The following is a 6,000-nucleotide window of genomic DNA, read 5'->3' as shown; positions in this document are numbered from 1 at the left end:
TTTTAACGAGGTTATTTTTTATTTCTCTTTATTTTCATCTACTTGAGTTTTTATTTTTCATGAATGTGAAAAAGGTAGAAGACTACTTATGTTTTTAAAAAGAACTGTCAGTTTCTATCTAAATGGTCCCTTAATAACAATGTATTTAATTTCTATTTTGAAGATGGCAGTCTGGTCTACAACCCTTACTCATCTGAAAATTAGAGCATTTGCCAGAATTACCTTGAAGCTCAGGGAACACTTCTGATACTGTAGAAGGACAAAATAAAATGCTGGGTGGGATATAATGTGATGGATTTCTGACTCTCTTGAATACTTGTTAAAAATAAGAGAGAAAAATGCTGAAGTTATAACTTAATAAATAAATGATATATACAACTCTCAAATGAAAAGAAAATAATTAAATTTCAAAATATATTTAGATTTTAGTTATATATGTCCAAGATAGATACAAGAGACTGACTGTAAAGTGTGGGTAGTTAATCTCTGTTACTCAAATCGTCTTTGTACCCACGGATTTAACATCTCCTCAGCCTGTATAATACTCTGGGTGGAGATAAGCACCTTAACAGAGTTTCTGATGTGCAACAGTGCTAAAGAAAAGAGGAAAGTGAGAGGACAAGAAATAGACATATTAACAACAACTCCTTTTCACTAAAATCCCATAATTCTACTTCATTTTATAAAGTTAAGAAACGGAAAACTCATTCCACAAATATTTCATTGCTTGCCTCCAAAAAATTGTTGACATCCTCTGTGGCCATCTGCCAAGGTGGGCCTTTCTCTGTGCTTGATGGAATTAGAAGAGTTTCAGGGTTCTGTGGATTGAAGGAAGAAGATATTCTGTGCTCTTGATTTCTTGTATTTATTTTCTTGGTTCTGTTAAAAAGCAAACAAGGGTAAATTTACCAACTTTGAACAGTTATTCTATATATATAAATATTCACATTCAAATTAAGTGTAAGCTTTTTTTTATGAGGTTAGCTTAGAATCATATAATCTGAGTTTTAAATATAAATTATGTGCTAATAATATGAGTAATAAGGAGCTGTAGGACTCAGGTGACATGAGTCCCATGCTTCACACTAAGGGAAAGCAACTCCACCAGCCTCACTGGATCCAAGTGCAGCTGAGCCCAACCTGGATCCAATGTACTGTTGCTTTCACCCAAATACCTGAGGGGGAAAATGCTTACTGAGACAAGCCAGTGAATTTTTAGTGGTTTGTTCTACCCACGCTCCCTCTACTTGTACAGATAATGAAAATGAATGGTAATGGCTATCTTGTATAAACTTCCACAAAGATCTAATTGGTGGGGCTGGGATATGAAACAGATCAGGTCTGATTTAAGAATCTCTATTTTAACAGATATGCTAGAGTCCGATTACACTACACTGGTTAGATTATTTGATATTTAATTATCTATAAATATGACAATGGTATATATTTAAATTTATAGTCTATAAAACTGTCAAAAGACAAAGTTAACCTACAGTTTGGGGTAAAATATTTTTATCTTGAGAAATTAGTGAATAAGATATAATACATTTTTAGTCATTCACAATAATAGACATCTTTGGGATTGTTTCCTAACATCAAATGCTGGCCCTTAATGCTTACATGGTAATTCACAAATCCTGGTCCTGGAGAGAAAATTAAGTCATATTCAAAATATTACAACAATAAAGTTAAACGCTTGTTGTGTGATCCCTAACTTATATCTAGCTTTCAATAGCTATACACGTGCAATTTAGACATGTGATCCAAGCTGTACCAGTAACCAACCACTTACTTATTTCTGAAAAAAAAAAATACTAGAACATGACTGCCTTTTAACTAAGATAAGTAGTTCTATAGATTATGTTTCTCCATTAATAGCCCATCAAATTTCTTTTAAAACTCATCTATGTGCCATATCTTGTTTCAATTACTGTTTTTATTTTCATTTTGCATTTTTTTGTGTGGGGTGGGTGCAGATATGCCACAGTGCACACGTGGAGGTCAGAAGACAGACAACTTGCAGGAGTTGGTGCTCTCCTTCCACCGTGTGGGTCCCAGGGCTCCCACTCAGGTCCTAAGTCTTTGCAGCAAGTCCTTACCAGCTGAGCCACCCCACTGGTCCAGTTTTAATTATTCTTCAGCCACGACAACATACCTGTGTCAGAGAGCTTTAATTCTTGTTTTCCCCATGATATTAAGAAGAACCCATCCCCTTATTCTTGATTAATTTCATTCTATTTATGATGGTATCATTAATAAGCTGAAGACACTTAGATTGGAATTTGAAGTCTTATTTCATTTATCTCCCATGACTTTAGCATTAGTTGCAATTTATAGAAGTGGTTAGAGTAAATTAAGAAAAAAAGTAAATAATGGGTAAAGGAAAATTCTGAGAAAAAAATGGCAGAAACAATGACTTAGTAAAGTATTTAAAGGTTAAACAAAGATGTTCCTGCTCCCCTGAACTGCTGGGTGTATGGCTCCAGGAAGTTCACAAGGTTCAGGTGTATCAGTGCTGGAAGGCAGCCATGGAGAATTAACTCTTCCTGGCTTCACGCAGTGACTGCATGGGGCACTGTTTAGAACTGGGAGGCAAGGACAATGCCATTGCTTTGGTGGTAAAAGTTCACCAAGAACTGAAGAATATTTTCAAATATGATACACAGATGATATGATGAGAAAATGTATTTAAAGAAAGTGAAAATATAGATTTGTACAACCAGACCAATCCAAGTATACACCATATATACCCTCACATCTTCTTTCTTTCTGGCATGGCCATCCCTTGCCTTTCCCATTTTACAGATACTCCGCATATTTTAAGTCTGAGAGCATTTTTCAACATTCTGTAGGGTAGCACACTATCCACTTCAGGCCTATTGTTTGGGAATACAACCCACCCAAAACTCAGAGGAAAAGGCAAGCTGATCTTTGCTCCCCTGCAGAGATGACTGGTAATGAATTTTTCTTTAAAGTCAAATTTTATTTAATAACGCAATTCAAGCTCGTGGTGGTGAGCACAGAAGAAAAATGTTTCACTTCCTCTTCCCACAGAGAAACAACCACAAATGCATTCTTGTACGGCTCATTCTATACATCTTATTCACCTGTCTTCTAAACTCTTGGGGACAGATTACTTAGTGAGTCAGAGTTTCTCAAATCTGAGAAAGGAATTTTGATAGATTTGCTATACAGTAGCAAATACCAGCCAATGCCAGGCAGCAATCCATAATTAACATTTCTACAGTCAACATTTAGTCTCTGACAGGAACATAATAAGTCTGCCTAAAATTCATTTTGATATCAAAGTGCTCTTAGTATATTTCCATCTTAGTTTTTAGCTATAAATGAATTAACAGAAAAAGAATTTTATATTTCAGATCTTTTGTGCCTTCAGAATGGTTATTATAGACATGTATTAACTCTATCCATGGAACCACAATATGTTATATATAGATACAATGAAAAATTATAATCTTAAACTTATTTATTCAGATGCTATACTATGAATGGAATATAACCTTGTCTTCAGTCCTAATGTTCAGCAACTCAACGACTAAAAACTGTAGAGAACAGGACTTTTGGGGGCTGGGGAGATGGCTCAGTGGTTAAGAGCACTGACTGCTCTTCCAGAGGACTTGGGTTCATTTCCCAGCATCTACATGGCAGCTCACAGCTATCTGTAACTCCAGTTCCAGGGGACCCGACACCCATGGCAGAACACCAATGCACATTAGAAAAAAAAAAAAAAAAAAAAGGAACAGGACGTTTAATTCCTCACTAAACATAGGTAGTGATTTATCACCCACAAGTGTCCAGTTTTTTCTGGGTTTACATATACTCCCTGCAAGCAGCTTCTATAGAGAATTCAGGTACCGAGTCAAACGAAGATATATAGGGACATGTGGAACTACTCATTTACCATCTTCAACTACTGCCTCTTACATCATGCCCGACACTGCATTCAGATGTACCCCATCAGGTACATACTCTGCATTAAAATAATTAAAAATTATTCACATCACATAATACACTATTTGAGTAGTTTTCTTCACATTTCTCAATTTTCATTTCCCACATTTTCTTTTTAAAATTTTTACATACTTTATCATAAAATAAGTATAAATATATGTAACGTGTAAAGAAATGCATACATTTTAAATAAAATTTTCCCATCTAGGCTGACAATACTCTCTCCCTTGTAAGAGTCAAAGACCATGTAGCAGAAAACCTTGATACCAGGTATGTATGATAAGCCCTCTTTTCAGCTATTGGTCAGGGCTGCCCAAGAGACTCTCAAACATTACAAGCTCTTGCCCTTTGTTGCCTCCCAGAGGTGAAAGATACTCTATTGATGAAGACAGAACATACTTCAGATGCAGGGCGCAGACGCCCCTGAGCTGGACTGATCTGAAAGACTCCCTGAGGACTAACTTTCATGGTACCAGAAGGCACAACGGAAACTTCCAAAGGAAGGAAGCAATGAACAGTCCCACATGGCTATGGCACTTATGAACTACAACAGCGCATGGCCCAGCAACCCGGAGAGTGCAGGAACAGTAGGCATACTTCAGTGGTTTCCAAAAGGTCTCTAATTGGACTTAAATTCCATTCAACAAGAGAAAAACCATGCCTGATACTGGAAACTGAGCCAACGACCCAGAGCTAGTAAAGTATAAATCTTGGAGGAGAATTTACAAGCACCACTTTCCTAAACCAGAATAATCCCTTACTACATTCTAAATACTTGTCATTATACTAACAGGTGTCGTTCCCACCCCACATCAGGGAAACTTTTCTTTGTAACAGACAGAGACCACTACAGAGAAGCACAACCAATCAAAATCCAGAGTTGTGGAACCTGTCCCAGTGCAAATATCTAGAATACAACTCTGACAGCTAAGGCTTAGGGAACATTGCAGAAGAGGAGGAAGAAAAATTGTAAGAAATAGTCTTTCCAGAGGAGAGCATTGAAAAAAAAACACTTATAAGTAATATTATATAGATCAAACAGATTGTATTTATATATTTAGCAACACACACACACACTCACGTAACAATAATTAATGAAAAAAGGAAGCTATGAATTTGAAATAGAGCAAGGAAGGGCATATAGGAAGGTTGGAAGGAGGAAAGGGAAGGGGGAAAATGAAGAAATTATAGTCTCAAAAAACAAAAGAACATAAAATTCTTGCAAATGAATAAAAAGATCACACACAAACAGTAACCGGACTCCAAATCTATGCAACATGAACTTCTATACAACAACTCAATTAACTTGGAGTAAGAACAGACATTTGTAACGAGAGCTATGGAGCTTTATAGTATATTTTCCACTTTCAGTATATGTATTTTATGCACTTACCCACCCAAACCAAAACATCTATCACAGAATTAGAACAGCAATTAGCTTTATATCATTTTTATAATGTGTCCATTTCTGCATTCCCTCCTTCCTCAATCCTAATATTTATCCTTTCTTCTTCTCTTTTCATGTTATATTGTGCCCACATATACGTTTGCTTCATATAAACACCAATAAGTGTAAGATACCTCTCTAAAAAGCATTATTCAAATGCATGTGAAGTCAGGGGTTAAATATGGATGTTGTTTATCAGAAGTCACACCTTCTTTTGTTAATTCTTTTATTTTTTGACATTATAATATATTCTGGCTAGTTTTTTTTTTTTTTCTTGGTGTTTTGAGACAGGGTTTCTCTGTGTAGCTTTGCGCCTTTCCTGGGACTCACTTGGTAGCCCAGGCTGGCCTCGAACTCACAAAGATCCACCTGGCTCTGCCTCCCGAGTGCTGGGATTAAAGGCGTGCGCCACCACCGCCCGGCTATTCTGGCTTGTTTTATGTCAACCTGACACAAGCTAAAGTCATCACAGAGGAGCCTCAATTGAGGAAAAACATTGAAAAGAAAGGGCTGTAGACAGCCTGTAATGCATTCTCTCAATTAGTGACTGACGGGGGAGGGCCCAGATCATTGTGGGTGAG

General features: G+C 36.6%; 1 long non-coding RNA gene across 4 annotated transcripts in view; it reads right to left on the bottom strand.

Annotated features, from left to right (window-relative positions):
• Positions 1 to 732: 732 nt before the first annotated feature.
• The window catches only part of LOC131909128 (uncharacterized), a 156,955-nt gene continuing 151,687 nt past the window's right edge, over positions 733 to 6,000 (bottom strand). For all 4 annotated transcript variants that reach the window (XR_009378781.1, XR_009378779.1, XR_009378780.1 and 1 more), the window contains exon 3: positions 733 to 879. This is a non-coding gene — a long non-coding RNA (uncharacterized LOC131909128). The remainder of the gene's footprint in view (positions 880 to 6,000) is intronic.

This window comes from Peromyscus eremicus, chromosome 4 (assembly GCF_949786415.1).
Source record: "Peromyscus eremicus chromosome 4, PerEre_H2_v1, whole genome shotgun sequence".
Taxonomy (NCBI): domain Eukaryota; kingdom Metazoa; phylum Chordata; class Mammalia; order Rodentia; family Cricetidae; genus Peromyscus; species Peromyscus eremicus.
Note: the sequence above shows the minus strand (reverse complement) of the source record. Positions and strands in the feature narration are given on the sequence as shown.